General features: G+C 47.5%; 1 protein-coding gene and 1 pseudogene across 4 annotated transcripts in view; one reads left to right on the forward strand and one right to left on the reverse strand.

The window, feature by feature from the left end:
• Positions 1 to 17,258, reverse strand: part of LAMA3 (laminin subunit alpha 3) — a 259,339-nt gene that overhangs the window by 208,773 nt on the left and 33,308 nt on the right. The window lies entirely within an intron of this gene.
• LOC147346022 (small ribosomal subunit protein eS25 pseudogene) lies at positions 16,015 to 16,384 on the forward strand (annotated as a pseudogene).

The following is a 17,258-nucleotide window of genomic DNA, read 5'->3' on the forward strand; positions in this document are numbered from 1 at the left end:
CCCCTGGAGGCAGCCCATCCTGCAAAGAGTGGAGCGCTGACTCGTCCCGCTTCCTCACCTCTCCTCCAGTTCACCCAGAGTTCAGTTCTCAGCCTCCTCTAACCTCCGTCGGCACTATGTCCACGTTACATCATGGCCCAGACTCCTCACACAAACTCCAGACCCAACCATCTAGTTAATCTCCACTTGAGACATCTCACCCCCAGCTCAGCTCAACTTGACCCAATGGCAACCTCGTCCCTGTCCCCTGGAGCCTGCTAACTCCCGTGGAACCCATAGGTTTCAACACAGCCTTCCCCTTCTCTGGTCTGCGTTTGATGCTTCCTGGAACTCTGTGCTCTTCCTTTAAAATACCCATCACAGGAGAAATTAAATAATTACTCCTGCAGGAGTACACATAGCCTGTGGATACAGGATGTGAGCTTGATTATCCTGCCATCTCACGAACTGCAACAGGAACACCCTGACTATATGGAGCCACAGGCCAGGGCAGGGCCTGCACTTGGCCCAGGATAAGGGTGATGCTGGTAGTCCGCCAAATCCCTAAGGATTGAACTCGCACTGTGTGCTAAGTCGCTTCAGTTGTGTCTGACTCTTTGCGATCCTATGGACTGCAGAACTCACCAGGCTCCTCTAGCCATGGGATTCTCCAGGCAAGAATACTGGAGGGGATTACCATGCCCTCCTCCAAGGGATCTTCCCAACTCAGGGATGGAACCTGCATCTCTTATTGACAAAGAAAGGACGCTCGAGTAACTTTCACTGTGATGAAAAGACGCATCCATGGATGAACTCTCGGATCTGGACACAAGGTGTCTTCCTGTGTCCCGAACGCTCCCACTTAAAGGCTCTGGCTCCTGAGAGGACCCGGAACAGGCATCCTTCACAGCAGGGCGCACGTGCAATAAGGAGTGACACCGCAGGGAGTGGGAGGCCCGGGGAGAAGCGTCAGTGTGCAGAGGGTGAGGGACAGTGGCTGGGCGGCGGAAAGCAGTGATGGGCGTCAGGAGAGCTGGTGGGTCCTGGGCTGGCTCAGCATCGGTGGGGAATCAGGTGGCCCTGGGTGACTGAGCTGAACTTCAAGCTTCAATTTCCTGAAATCCAGCTCTGGGCAAGACACTGTTAGGAACTTAGACAGGAATTCAAGCCTCAGCCAGAGGGACAAGAAGTGGAACATGGCCAGGGCAGTGGGCAGGGCAGCCAGACAGATCCTCTGCCGCAGGAGGGTTAAGCAGACGAGTGCAGTGAATCAGCTCCAGGCATGCCTGGTGGGCAGGGCACAGCACACGCCCGCTTTGCTCACTGGCACAGAAGGGGACTGATGGGGAAAAACACCTTCCGTGCCAGCAGGCACTACCCTACAGAAAAGCAATCTGGCCACCTTGCTGGAAACGAGGTCTGGATATGATGATGGCAGATGGGGGTGAGTGGCCAGGCTCTGGGAAGGAGAGTCTGGAGCTGGAGGGAGGGTAGAGCTCCAAAGTTCCATCATCCAACCTCCACACAATGGCCTGGACCCCCCAGTTCGCAGGGACCCACTTTTGCCCCTTCTCCACTCTCTTACTCTCTTGGTCTTCCCTCCTCCTCAGCCTTTTCCCAATCTGGGGCCCCATACCCCCAAAGCTACAACAGAGAGGAGAGGATTATACCATAACGTTTATACCAGCCATCTTGCAAAAGGGGAATATGACTCTCTTATAACTACACTGGGGACTAAATGGGTTTTCAGGTATAGCTTCCGAGGTGGCGCTAGTGGTAAAGAATCTGCCTGCCAATGCAGGAAACTTAAGAGATGCAGGTTCAATCCCTGAGTTGGGAAGATCCCCTGGAGAAAGGCATGGCAACCCACTCCAGTATTCTTGCCTGGACACTCCCATGAACAGAAAAGCCTGGTGGGTTACAGTCCATGTTGGTCGCAAAGAGTCAGACATAACTGAAGCAACACAGCAGCAAGGTATAGCGTAGAGCTTCTTATCTATAACATTTTTCTGGGTAAAAATGCAAAATGAGTTCTAAATATCTGATATAACTTTCAATGCACCTGATTTACACCCATATATGACTCGCCCCTCCCAGGCAATATCTTATTACACAAAATCAACCTGAAAGACAATCTTACTGATGACCACACAAATACCAACCATGAAGTGGTGAGAAGCAAAGGAACAGATACACATGCGGTACCAATGAACCTTCATAACATGAAGTGCGTGAAGAGGGAAGACACCAAACTAGACGCCACAACACATTTACATGAATTATATAGCTATACATTCATTGTATGGGCTTCCCAGGCGGTGTCAGTGGTAAAGAACCTGCCAATGCAGGAGACTTAAGAGACATGGGTTCTATCCCTGGGTCGGGAAGATCCCCTGGAAAAGGAAATGGCAACTCACTCCAGTATTCTTGCCTGGGAAATCCCATGAACAGAGGAGCCCGGCGGGCTATAGTCCATGGGTTCACAAAGAGATGGACACAACCGAAGCGACTGAGCACACACACACACACACGTTTCAGATTAAGTAGCAAAGATTTTAGAAGAGGTGCTTTCGGAGGGCCAGGAAACAGGAGTGAGGATCAGGGATGAACGGAGAAACAGAAAATAAAGCTCGAGAGGGTGCAATTCATTCATCACATGCTGTGAGCTCCTCTCCTCCAAGTGGGGACTGTAGCTCTAATATCCTCCAACAACTGCCTCCCAAGGAGATAAAACAATACAAAACTATATGGAACATCTGTTTTTAGTCATCACAAATTATATACTGCTTCCTGCCCTGGCCAAATGACTTGGCAAAAAATGTCAAGGGACGACTGGAAACGTCCACGAGCACCTTGTGTCCTGGTCCTGGGCGGCAGGAGGAGTGGGTGCTTGTGTGGGGAGGAAGGGAGATGCCATGATGGGGTGATCCTGAGTAATGTGAACACCAGCGAGCGCAGGCACCCAAGAAGGAATCCTCTTCTTGTGGTTTGGGCAGCCAGTAATGGAGAGGGCGTTTTTCTCCTCTTTCCTAACAGCTAAGACATATGGGTCCCTTCATGGCGAGACTTGCAAGGAGAAAAGGCAGCTTCCACTTGAACTGCAATCCAACTAATGGGTCCCAGAGAATAAACCCACCCCAAGTTTGGGAACACTTTCTGAGCCTGAAACTATCCACTTGGCCAGCTCAATCGGGCTCCTGCCTTACGTCCCCATGTCCTCCTAACCTCTGGCATCTTCCTTTCTCTGTGCTCCTTTCAGAATGGCGAGGTCTGTCCAGGAGCCCAGCCCATGACTGGTCACTACTTGTAACTTCTGGTGCAGGAAGCAGGGCACAGAGGCCCAAGGATGGACACGTGGGGCTATCTCATCACCAGAATCCACGCTTCTGTTCAGGGACTTCTCAAAGGCAACCTTTGCTTTTCACTCCTCCGTTTCAGAAAATCAATATTGGAAGTTCTGTGCACCTGCCTTTTCCTTTACAGTTAAGGACTCGGAGATGGTTAGAGGGGAAGAAGAGGAGGAGTGGAGAGGGTCCTGCTGCTAAGGTGTGACACGGTGACCTGAAGACACTGGGGCCCCAGAACAACTCAAGGCTGACCAAGTGCGGTCACTGAGCTAGAAGCCTGGGCTCCGCCCCTGTGCTCGCTGGGCTGCAGCTTAGTCCACAACTTGAAGCTCTGTCTGCTGGGGTTAGTGGTCCCAGCAGCGTCACGAAACAGCACAACTGAGCAGGTGGCCACAGTCACAAGACAAGGAGGGAGGGGGGCACCTGCAAGGATTCATCAAGTTGAACTATTAGAGTAATCATGAGAAGGAGGGAGAGAAACACTAGCATGTGTTGAAGATTTAGGATATGCCGGGTACTAATGCTTCTGTATTTCAGTAGCTTTTACAATAACCCGAGTGTATGGATACTGATATTCTATTTCATAGATGCAGAAACTAAAGTTTGCAGATGGCTCAGACAGTAAAGAATCGCCTGCATTGTGGGAGACCTGGGTTTGATCCCTGGTTTGGGAAGATTCCCTAGAGAAGGGAATGACAACCCACTCCAGTATCCTTGCCTGGAGAATCCCATGGACAGAACAGCCTGGCGGGCTACAGTCCAGGGGGTTCACAAAGAGTCGGACATGACTAAGCAATGAACACTTTCACTTTCAAAGTTTGCAGAATACATGGAATGTTTTATGAGTCGGTGACAAAACCAGGACTCAAGTTCACATCTGATTCCCAAGCCTGGGCTGTTATATGCAGTCAGCTGTATGGCCAGCCACAGGGCAGGTCAGGGAGAGCATGGTCCCTTCTTCAAGGAGTCGTTCCTCCCTGGGTGGCCCTGCCAACACCAGGAGTGGCTGTACAGCCTGACATTCCGGCCCTGTGTGCACCATGCTCAAGAAAGCCAGCAACAGGAGAAACACCAAGAGATGCCTGGCAGTGTGGACGTGTGCCCCCAACCTCCAGGTCTGTGCATCCCTAGCATAGTTATCACTGGCGATAGGAGGCTGCCAAATCCCAGACCTCACCTCCACTGCCTACCCTGCTTCTGGTTCAGCCTATCCCTGCTGTTCAAGCCCCAGGGAGGCCGGATAATGAGCAAAGTGTACTTCTGGCCAACTGCTGCTCAGAGTGTGGACCCCAGGCCAGCAGCCGGGCAGCCCTGGGAGCATCTCAGACTCTACAGGCACACCTGCGACCTTTGGAGTCAGACCTGTCATCCGAAGAGATGACTCAAATGTACACTCAAGTTGAGAAGCACTGGCCCAGCCCACAACATATATCCTTTTTCCAATCAGCTGCACATGGCCAGCACTGCTCTTTCTCCTGTAGAAACCTGGTCTCAAGTGAGTTTTAAGTCACTGTATTACCCTCCCAACAAGATTAGCCTTTTAACTGCTTGATCCTCAGCAAAAGGAATTCCAGGAGTGGGTGGGCAGCCTGCTCTACACCCTGCAATCACACCATGCTTGCAGCCGCCAAACCATCACCATAGGAAGCTGGCCAAGTTTTTCCAGCAACAAACTATGTCTTCTCCACGCTATGATCACAGACCAGTTTGGGGGACAAAATAAGTATTCCAGGTAGCCAGATTACAAGCCATTGTGATTTGTGCAAGTCTGTCTTCTCTAGGATAATACGTTGAACAAGAAATTTCAGCAAAGAACACACTTTACTAAGCTCTAATTGTTCTCCAAAGCAAGCAATAACTCTTAGCAAGAGTAATAATGATGGCAGGAAAAGGTACGACGTGGGTGGGAAGGGGTCTTTTGAAAGAATGCCTCGAGGGGGTGTTATGAGTCATGATATCCATGCTTAGGATGAATCCTTATATATTTAGAAATGAACCCACTCTCGGCTGTCAACACACATATTATTATCCTACTGTCGCTGGAAACATTCAGGGGCAAAAGAAAAAATATTGGGGAATGAAACAGTACAATAGCTAATGAGGCCTTATAATTAAAGGATATCTTTGCTCAAGGGGAAAAGAACGTATCACATCAGTTCTCAAAGGTAATAGCTAAGTGAAAGGTTCTTGGTCTGTTATGTATTATATATAAAAGGAAAATTATAAAGTGGCAATCCACTCCAGTATTCTTGCCTGGAAAATTCCATGGACCGGGAGCCCGGTGGGCTTCAGTCCATGGGGTTGCAAAGAGTCAGACACGACTGAGCACTCAGTAGAACAGATGCCTCTTCCATCAGCCTTTGATGCTTGTCATCCTGCTTGATGCTGGGCTTCTCTGTGACAATCCACTTAGAAAGAAGCAAAACTGAAAACTGAACCACGCCAGCTCACAAAGCCTGAGTTTTGATTTTCTACAGAATCTCACTGAACTTCTTAAAATGACTCAGAACTATCACCAACACTATAAAATGAGAAATAGGACCTCCCTGGTGGTCCAGTGGTTGAGGATCTGCCTGCCAATGCAGGGGACATGGGTTCCATCCCTGATCCAGGAGGATCCCCCCACGCCCGAGGCAACTAGGACCAGGTGCCACACAACTGAAGCCCGAGCTTCACAACGAGAGAAAGCCCACCCAGCACAGCCAGAAATAAATAAATTTAAAAAATAAAATTTTTCTGGGCTCCAAAACCACTGTAGATGGTGACTGCAGCCATGAAATTAAGACACGCTTACTCCTTAGAAGGAAAGTTATGACCACCCTAGACAGCATATTGAAAAGCAGAGACATTACTTTGTCAACAAAGGTTCGTCTAGTCAAGGCTATGGTTTTTCCATTGGTCGTGTATGGATGTGAGAATTGGACTATAAAGAAAGCTGAGCGCCAAAGAATTGATGCTTTTGAACTGTGGTGTTGGAGAAGACTCTTGAGAGTCCCTTGGACTGTGAGGAGATCCAACCAGTCCATCCTAAAGGAGATCAGTCCTGAATATTCATTGGAGGGACTGATGCTGAAGCTGAAACTCCAATACTTTGGCCACCTGATGTGAAGAGCTGACTCATTTGAAAAGACCCTGATGCTGGGAAAGATTGAGGGCAGGAGGAGAAGGGGACGACAGAGGATGAGATGGTTGGATGGCATCACCAACTCCATAGACATGGGTTTGGGTGGACTCCAGGAGTTGGTGATGGACAGGGAGGCCTGGCGTGCTGTAGTTCATGGGGTCATAAAGAATCAGACACTACTGAGTGACTGAACTGAAAAATAAATGGTTTTATATGAAAATACACATCTCTCAAGCTTTGAATGATCATTGTTGCTGTTCAGTCGCACAGACCTTTGTCAGCAAAGTGATGTCTCTGCTTTTTAATACACTCTCTAGGTTTGTCATAGCTTTTCCTTCCAAGGAGTAAGTGTCTTTTAATTTCGTGGCTGTAGTCACTGTCCAGAGTGATTTTGGAGCCCAAGAAAATAAACTCTGTTACTGTTTCCCCATCTATTTGCCATGAAGTAATAGGACCAGAAGCCATGATCTTAGTTTTTTGAATGTTGAGTTTGAAGCCAGCTTTTTCACTCTCCTCTTTCACCCTCATCAAGAGGCTTTTTAGCGCCTCTTTCTATGATTCAACAGATGTTGGCAATTTGATTTGAATAATCATAACGTCAAATAAAATACATCTTGACGGTTTATTGTAAGTAGCACCCAATGTACAACTGGAATGGAAACAGTGATTATATTTGACTGTTTCAACAATATACTGCTTGTCTTCATCTATATCCCACTATGTTTAAGAAAAAAGGGGGGGAGAGATTTAGAACTGCAAATCCTAAAAGATGTAAAGAAAACAGCAATATGAAATTACCCAAGAGCAAAAACAAACAAACAGAAGGGGTGAAAGGAAAATTAGCAGTAGTGATGAAATCTTGAGCTCACAGTGAAGTTCGCACACAAAACAGAGGTGATGAAGGTCTAAACACTTGCACAGTATAGCCATAAATCGGCTTCCAGTAACCAATAATCAAGAGGGAAATGGGGTCCCATCCCAGTGTCTATATGTTTTGTTTAGTTTTACTTTTAATGCCCCAGTGAAGCACAATTATTTCAGGGACTAAAGGGATTTCTCAAATGGATCTTCTTAGGGGAACACTCTGGAAGGTGATGGACAACATCCTGAGTGAGGGGCACAGTTCTAACCAAACACCCACAGGGGCCATAAGTTTCATGAACCAGAGCAGGGACAGATGGGAGCACCTCATGCAACATCATCACACAGCATCTCAGGCCAGCTCTGCAGCCAGACTCCGAGGGAACCAATCCTGCACCCACTGAGTGCTCAGCTGTGACCACGAGTCACAGGGTCAGGAGGCTACAAAACATCCCCGAGTTTCCGTTCCCTCTTCTAGAAAACATGAGCCTCCCCTATGAGGTTGTAGTGAGGATGAAATGAGTTAATAGTTGAAAAGCGCTTAGACCAGTTTCTAGACTAGGAAGTCTGTTAGCATTCAGTTCACATGATAGGTGCATAAAACTTGAGGTTCTTGCAACTTCCCTGATGGTTCAGTGGGGGAAAATCTGCCTGCCAATGCAGGAGACACAGGTTTGATCCCTGACTGGGGAAGATTCCACATGCCACGGAGCAACTGAAGCCCCTGCACCCCAACTACTGAGCCTGTGCTCCAGAGCCCGGGTCCTGCAACTGCTGAGCTGGAGCACCCGGAAGCCCACAACCCACTACAAGAGAAGCCGGCACAGTGAGAAGCCTGCACACCGCAACAGAGTGGCCCCACTCACTGTAGCTAGAGAAAGCCTTCGTGCAGCAATGAAGACCCAGCTCAACCAAAAATAAATGCATAAAAGTTGAGGCTCTCAAGTCTAAACTGTTCATCTGTGAAGCAAGGTGTTATTCCTCTTGCTTCATCTTGTGAAGCAGATGTTGAAGAATTTTCTAAGACTCATAGCAGAGCTACCGCAAGGAAGAGGATGACAGAACTTCTCAGCACTCATTTTTCTGAATGTTTCAATTAATACTCTAAATGTAAGTGAGCGAAAGTTCAGCTTTTTCACTAAATCCTCAGTATGTTCCAAATTGCAAGGGATAAATGTTTTACTCCTGCATATGTATGGCTTTTGGTGTGTGAGGGACATGTGTAAACAGAGCAGATACACTAAGGAACTTTCCGCTCATTTATTCGTACATTAAATACATTAATTCTACACACTAGGTGTTCTCTATAGAAAGGAACAGAATGCTGTTCCTTATAGTGATAACTCAACTGAACCCTCTCCCCCTCCCCTCCTTTACATTATATGTACTTTTAAAAAATGTATAGTTAATCACCTCCTCAATAATTTCCTTTCATTCTTTCAGAGATGACAGTTGGGGGACTTTAGTCAATTTCCTCCAGTCAAAAAGCATCCTTCGAAAGTCAGAGTGGGGCTTCCCTGGCAGTCTAGTGGTTAAAAATCCTCTTGCCAATGCAGGAGACACAGGTTAGATCCCTAGTCCGAGAAGATCCCACGTGCCTTGGAGCGACAAAGCCCATGCGCCACAACTACTGAGCCCACGTGCCTAGAGCCTGCGGTCTGCAGCAAGAGAAACCACAGCAAGCCTGTGTACCACAATGAGAGGAGCCCCCTCTTGCCGCATCTAGAGAAAAGCCCACACAGCAACGAAGACTCAGCACAGCCAACAATAAATAAATAAATCCTAAAAAAAAAAAAAAAAAAAGTCAGCTGATGTCACCCAAACCCCCAGCCTGAGACAGATAATCTACTAGAACAAAGGAACTTTGGAGAGTTTCCTAAAGGAGACTTTTACAAAGAAGTGAGCAGGGTGACAGATAAGAGCATCTCAGAGCCCTTCCCACTCCAGACCTGACGGGCAAGGACAGGAAGCAGATACTGGAGCTGAGACAGAGCTGTAGCACTGAGATCCTACATCAGTGGGGAATAGACACCCCTGCCTCACTCCCCTCCTGTCCTCTGAGCACGTGCTTGTGTGCACATCCCACTGGCCAGACTCTGCCAAGAACCTGAGCTTAAGGAGAATATGATGCTGCCCACTAAGGCCGGCTGCTTCAGGCCCTGAGTGGGATGGAGAGTGGCTGGAGGGAGAGAGGGAAACCATTCCGGTCATGGAGGCTCAGGGCTACACTCTGAAACAATTAGCAAACACATCTTGAACTGGCTAACCAAATCTGAGCCAGAAAAGAGACTTGCGGCCACAGAAAGGAGAAGCAGACTTCAAGACTAGCATCAACAACGCTCAAGAAAAATGACAGTTAATGGTCTGCTGCTGCTAAGTCGCTTCAGTCAAGTGGTGCTACTCAAAGTGTGGTCCCCAGACTCACCCACGGAGCAACAAAGACAGAACCCAAGGGCGAGCGGGAGAAACCTTCGTAACAATTGAAAAGAAAAAATTAGCATCTGTTGAATCCAATTTTCAAATGAGGCTTGTATTTTGAGGACATCCCTGGTACCTCAAATGGTAAAGAATCTGCCTGCATGCAGAAGACCCAGGGTTCAATCCCCGGGTCGGGAAGATGCCCTGGAGAAAGAATTGGCAACCCACTGCAGTATTCTTGCCTGGAGAATTCCATGGACATAGGAGCCTGAGGGGCTACAATTCATGGGATCGCAAAGAGTCGGACATGACTGAGCGACTAACTTCTTTATTTTGGAAGTCTTTAGGCTTTATTTTTCAATTCATTTTTCTATGAATTCATTTTTACTGAATTTTACAAAGGCAGTGGTCTGCAACCGTTTAGAAATGTTTGTTTTTAAAAAATGGGTCCTTTGTCACAGACACTTTGAGAGGCATGGTCTAAGCAGTGCTTCTCGAATCTTCACGTGCCCTTGGGTTGGGTGGTGGTTTGTGCAGCCTCAGGGACAGGAGGGCACCACAGGCTGGAGGGAATGACAAGAGAAGGGAGGAGAGCAGAGGCTAAGGCTGAGCACCGGCTGCCTGGGAGAGTCATAAAACGAGTCCAAACCACAGCATCCTAGCAGCCAGGGCAAGGTGTCAGCCCCACCTGTCCTCAACACCAGCCCGTTGCAGGTCCAGCCCTGCCCAGGCCTGAGCAGAGCTGGGGAGATGCCTTCGCCCTGAAACACAGGAATTTATAAAACGTCTGCCCTTCACCCAGTCTCCCTGCCCTGACCTCCCTCAGCAGTTAAGAAGGCTACACTCTCTGTTCTCCTTGCACCCTACCTGATGTCAGCCAGGCCCTGGGCTTTGCTCTGTCACCCTGACGCTACCTGCCCCCTGGCTCTGCCCACCTGCACCCTGTGATAAGAGACCCCGGCCTGAATTCACTCAGCTGGGACCTCCAGGATGTGGTGACACAGATCCTGAATCAGAAAGAGTACACTGCATCCTTCCACCCTCCCAGGCTCCAAGGCCCTAGTGTGCCCCCTTCATCTCACCAGAGCTCCTGGGACTTCATGTGCTTAGAACCAGCCACTCGAAGATGGCAAGAGGCTCCTGGGCCAGGGCGATAGTGAGAGGCAAGGGAAAGACCCCAGCATTCACTCCGGTTATTCCATGATGTTGAGAAACTGTGAAGGTAAACCTGCGATCTCATTGTTCAGGAAGCTTAAAGCACATGGCTCAGAGCTCATCACGGACGATGCACTGAGTCAGGAAATTCCTACATGGCAGAGTCTACATTAGGGGTTTGAGAATTAAAGAGGAGTGCAAATAGCACAGGAGCTTGCCATTAAGTTAGAGAGACAAGGAGCGTGAAGCAACTCATCTGCAGGCTAAACGCCAAGGAGACCTCGCGTGGAAGACTGGCAGGAACCGTGGATGGGGTGGAGGGGCGTGAAGTTGGGGCCCCTGGTCTGGAGGGAGCTGCAGGGTCCCAGGAAGTAGGACATCCACGCTGTCTGCATCTCAAATCCACATGGGGACCAGGCTGGTGGGCAGGGCTGGAGCCAGGCAGGGAGCCTGGTCCTGATGAAGCCCTAACCCTCCCACCCAGCTCCTCAGGCCACCACTCTGGGGTTGGAGGGGCGGCTGGGGACCCACATAGCATCCCTCCTGAAGGCGGGCAGTGACCACAGGAAAAGGAGGTGGTTTGGTTTGAGTCCCATTTTTCTCTAAAAGAAGGAAATACAATGGAAGAATGGAAAGGAAAAAAACAAAAGTGAAGAGAAACCACAGAAACAGGAGTAGGGAGAGGAGAGGTTTTGGGAAGAAAAGAGTAAAAGAGGATGCGTGGTGACACAGGGAGGCTCCAGGGCCACTGGCGGGAGGAGCGGCAGAGGCTCTGGGGTGGGGGTTCTGGGGGACAGTGGGCAGTGGAGAGGAGGGGCTGGGGCCAGGGCTCCCCTGAGACATTATATTTAACTCAAACTCTCATTGGAACCACTGTGAAGAATTCACAAAATTCAGTTTTTCCTTATATATGCTTGCCAATAATAGTAATAGGAAAACTGCCATGACTGAAAGCCAAAATATGCCTGAAATCATGAGTTTCACAAGGGAAGAAACAATTTTCAAGATTAGCTAAAGAATAAAAAAGGTTCTTTAAAAATTTTTTTTCCATTTACTGGGCATTTTTCTGATTCTGTTGGCATTAAAGATCTCTAGCAGGCTGACCTCATTCCAGGAGGAGCTGGTCAGAAGCTTATATTTTGGGGGGTGGAGGATGTCAGGAAGCTCCAAGTAAGCTTTTCCATCAACACGTCCAATTCCACCGGGAATAACTGTGCCTTTTGTCATCACTGTATTGAGCTCTTCTTTATTCCCCAAAAGGAAAGATTTTCCAATTGCTTTACTGTTTTTCTAACTCTAAAAGTAATACATGTGCTCAGTGAAAAAAACACAAATATAACAGCCAACACGAATTGAGTTCTCATAGTGTGAGAGGCATAATTTTAAGAATTTTTCTCTTAACAAGTTTTTATTTATTTAACTTTTGCCCATACCTTGTGGTATGTGGGATCTTAGTTCCCTGACCAGGGATCAAATCCACAATCCCTGCATTGGAAGGGGGAGTCTTAACCACTGGACCACTGGGGAAGTCCCTTTAAGGGTTTTTCTGTATTACATCATTAATTCCTCCCAACAACCTTATGAGGGTGGTTCTAGGTTCATCCCCAGGTCTCAGATGAAGAAACTGACTCCAAGACATTAACTAGAGGGCCCAGCATCACACAGCTAGAAAGTTCTGGAGCCAGATTTGCACCTGTGTAATAAGAGTGATGGATCTGAATCACACTGTAAATTGGATTCACAGAAGAAAGTAAAATTGACCAATAATCCCTCCATCCAGAGAAAGCACTGTTAGCATTTTAAATACCCTCTTGCCTGACTTCTTGCTTTGCTCATACACAGAGATAAAATGTCATCGTACCATACTATATACACAGCATACCTAAAGTTTGATTATTTTTTCTTTACACTATAGCACAAACATCTGTCAGATCAATAAAGACTCCCCCCTCTGTGGCAGCCTTCCTATGGTTGCCGATTAATCCATTCGATGCATCAATTCCCTTACTGGATGTGAGATTGCTGTTTCCCACGTTATCTAATTATGAACAATGCTCCCAAGAATATCTTTGCTCAAACGTTTTGAGCATTTATCTCCTGCACTGGCAGGCAGGTTCTTTACCACTAGTGCCACCTGGGAAGCCAAACGTTTTGAGCATTTACCTCATTATTTTCTTAGGATCAATTTCTAGAAGTATTAGTTCCATGACGAAAATAGATAACAATTTGTTAAGGTGCAAATATTCTAGGAAGCTTCAGTCCTGAGCTTCCAGAACTTTACTGAGAATAGATCGATAGATTCTTCACTCACTTGGAAGAGACAAGGCAGTGTGAGCTTATTGGAAGCCTAGAAGAGGAGAGAGGGAGGGACGTCAATGACAACTTCTCTAAGTAATAGCAGTAATAGTCTACGCCTGCATGGTGCTTCACAAGAATCAAAGCATGTTCACATACATTGTTCATAAGCATTTCCAGCCACAGCAGGGAGCCTCCGCCACACACAGAGGAGACCCTGCCAGGATGGCAGGACCCCAGCCTGTCTGGGTTCTGTGCCTCAGTCTCTTTCCCACCCTGACCATCACCATGGGACCAAAGGCTGGCACAGCAGCCTAGACCCTTCCCAAGAAGCCAAGTGGCTCTCCTCTGGTCAATTCCCAGTTCTACTTAATTCCATACCAGTACCTTGGCATGCCATCTTCCCTATGTCTTCTTAACTGCATGGCCAACCCTCAAATAGGATTAACCTTTTCTGGAAAGCACTGAGGGTTTTGGTTCTGTTTATTTTTCTCTTGGCAGCAGGAGCCATGACCCTTGGAGTTCTCGAGCAATGAACCTCATCATATATTTTCCATCCAGCTCTTTGAGAGACAAATTCCATGTGGGTTGATGGACAGCTGGAGGGTGTGGGGGCTAGCCCTCTAGTGCCTCCTCCTGGACTGTAGGCCTCATCTTCTCACGGGAGGCCAAACCCTGGTATCACCCTTCCTGACAAGAAAAACCCCTCTGACTACTCTGCAGTGGCTGTAATCCTGACATATAAGCACATGCCAGAGTCACAATAGTGAGTGACTCAGGGTGACCTGGTAAGCATCACCAATGAAGTCACAGTGACCTCTGTTCAGCACTTGATCATATTAACTTGTATTGGTAGCGAGTTTGGGAGAAAATTCCAGTAGGAAAGTGTTGCTCTTTTCTAGTACACTTTCCGTTCCTGCTTCTGATTCTTGGTTTATGTTGTCTGACCATAGCCTACTGAATGTTTGGGGTGGAAACATATTTTACTCATTTTCTGTTATGTCTGTTTTACTTGTGGTGCTGGTTAAATGCGAACTAGCAAATGTAAATGTTAGGGATATTTAAAAAATACAGCAGAGCTGTTCATGGTTAGAGCAAGACATATAACAAATGGGGTAATATAAAAAGAACACTCTCGAAATTTTTCTTTCCATTTCCATCACATTTTGGGGACGAAGGACCTTCCAGGACTTTTTAAGTCCGTGGATAAAAAGAATAATATTATATGCTCCTTGACCTTAAGGACTCTTGAGAGTCCCTTGGAGAGCAAGGAGATCAAACCAGTCAATCCTAAAGGAAATCAACCCTGAATATTCATTGGAAGGACTGATGCTGAAGCTGAAGCACCAATACTCTGGCCACTTAATGTAAACCTGACTCATTGGAAAAGACCCTGCTAAGCTAAGTTGCTTCAGTCGTGTCCGACTCTGTGTGACCCCATAGATGGCAGCCCACGAGGCTCCCCCGTCCCTGGGATTCTCCAGGCAAGAACGCTGGAGTGGGCTGCCATTTCCTTCTCCAATGCATGAAAGTGAAAAGTGAAAGTGAAGTCGCTCAGTCGTGTCCGACTCTTCGTGACCCCATGGACTGTGGCCCACCAGGCTCCTCCATCCATGGGATTTTCCGGGCAAGAGTGCTGGAGTGGGGTGCCATTGCCTTCTCTGGGAAAAGACCCTGATGCTGGGAAAAATTGAGGGCAGGAGGAAAAGGGAGCAGTTGAGGATGAGATGGTTGGATGGCGTCACTGACTCAATGGACATGAGTTTGAGCAAACTCTGGGAGACAGTGAAGGACAAGGAAGCCTGGTGTGCTGCAGTCCATGGGGTCAACAAGAGTCGGACACAACTTAGCAACTGAACAACGACAACTTTAAGGAGCTCGCGGTGTAATGGGCCTACATGACACGGCATATACAGCAAGTGCCAGGGGAGGTTTCCAGCAGGGGATACCTGAGTTACCTGGGAAAGGAGGTAGCCAGAGCAGGTGTGGAGCAAAGGTATTCCTAAGCACCATGAACAGCACCCAAACAAGGTCACAAAGCTGGAAATGTCACAGAGGGTTTGAAAGTGAAAGTGTTAGTCAGTCATGTCCAACCCCGTAGACTGTAGCCTTCCAGGCTTCTCAGTCCATGGGATTCTGCAGGCAAGAGTACTGGAGTGGGTTGCCATGCTCTCCTCCATGGGATCTTCCCAACCCAGGGATCAAACAAAAGTCTCTTACATCTCCTGCGTTGGCAGGAGGGTTCTTTACCTGCTGAGCCATCAGGGAAGCCCCATGGAGTGTTCAGGGAATTACAAATAGGTCCCTGCTGATGTGGCATGGAGTCTGCGGAAAAAAGCGGCATCTAGAAAAGAGACTAGTGAAAAGGCAGAAGCTAGACTGGGCGGGGGGCTGGGGGGACTTATACACCATCCCAAGAAACTTGGACTTTATTCTGAAAGTAGCGGGGAGCCATGAAAGGAATGTAAACAGGGAGAATGACATGTTTAAATCTTTGTTTTGCTCAGGAAGCAATGAGAAAGATTGATGGGTTGATGGGTAGATGCCTGGAAAACCACCAACCTCAATCATTTATACTGTTCCTATTGCTAGTTATCACATCTTTCTGCGCCATGAATGCCTGCAGGACAAGGGGAGAGAGCCGAAAGCAGAGGCAGGGAGATGGTTTAGAAGACATCACAGGAAAGAGCTGTCAGAGGCCAATACGAGGGTCGCGGCAGTGCAGTATCAATGGAGAGAAGGAATGGGACTCCAGGATATGAAGAAGCAAGACGCACATTTTGTCCGACATCTTAGCAAGGTGGCGGTGGTCACAGTTCCTCTCCTGGCTTTGCTATGCCACCCAAGGATGACAAGAAGAAGAAAGATGTCGGAAAGTCAGCCAAGAAAGACAAACATCCTGTGAACAAATCTGGGGGCAAGGCCAAAAAGAAGAAGTGGTCCAAAGGCAGAGTTCGGGACAAACTCAATAACCTAGTCTTGTTTGACAAAGCAACATCTGACAAACTCTGGAAAGAAGTTCCCAACTATAAGCTTATAACTCCAGTTGTCATCTCTGCGAGACCAAAGGTCTGTGGTTCCCTGGCCAGGGTAGCCCTTCAGGACCTCCACAGTAAAGGACTTATGAAACTGGTTTCAAAGCACAGAGCTCAAGTAGTTTACACCAGAAACACCAAGGGTGCGGGTAAATATGCATGAATGGGTCCCACCAACTGCACGTTTTGAAAAGTAAAACTTTAGGAAGCAAGAGATAATAATTAAATGGTAAGAAGGGGTGGGAGGAGAAGTGCAGGAACATAGAAGAGACTCAGTGAGCAGCATGCCGGTAAACTGGCTCCTGGAAAGAAGCCCTGGTGTGTAACATTGGCCAATGTCTCTGGTGTAAATGCTCCCACCCAGGGCTGATGTCAGAGCTGGGAAGAGATACACGGTATCAGCTTTCACCATCTCGAGGAGCCCCTGCAGGGCACAGAAGAGACAGCTTTGCCTTTAGAATGCTTGCTTCCTTCTAGAGCAACAGCTGGGCTACATTTCCTGCGACCTCACTAGTTAGTCTGAGTCTTTGAACCATTGTTTGGAGTGGAGTGACCTGGCCAGGATAAGTTATGCTTCAACTCTTACATGAATGAGAAATAAATCAGCATTGTGTTTAGCCACTAGAGTCAGGATCTGTTTCAATCTTAAGTAATCTTAGGAAATCATCTTAATCCATGGAGTCAATGTTGATTCAGTTTTATGGCTTGAGGAAATAGATAGATGGTGGAAAAATACATCAACTGAGAAAAAGATATTGCCAACAGGCAACATGGCCAGAGAATAAGCAGTTTTTAGTTGAGAAACTATTTCTCAGACATTATTTTCTATAACAGTGTTTAAAGTTCTTAGAATCTATCAACTAATGTACATTACCAATGTTTGGGACAGTGATTCAGAGCACTAAGCAAAACTGACATCTCAGAATTCTACTCTTGCTGTGGATCCACTCAGCTTCCTTGAGTTTTTCACACATAAAAAGAAAATGCCAGATTGTCAGATTCTCCCTAGTGTGTAAGTTGCTTAAAAAGCACTTCAAAGGCAAA

Source organism: Bos grunniens, chromosome 24 (assembly GCF_055505025.1).
Source record: "Bos grunniens cultivar Pamir isolate PY7600 chromosome 24, Bosgru_T2T1.0, whole genome shotgun sequence".
In the NCBI taxonomy this organism is placed as follows: Eukaryota; Metazoa; Chordata; class Mammalia; order Artiodactyla; family Bovidae; genus Bos; species Bos grunniens.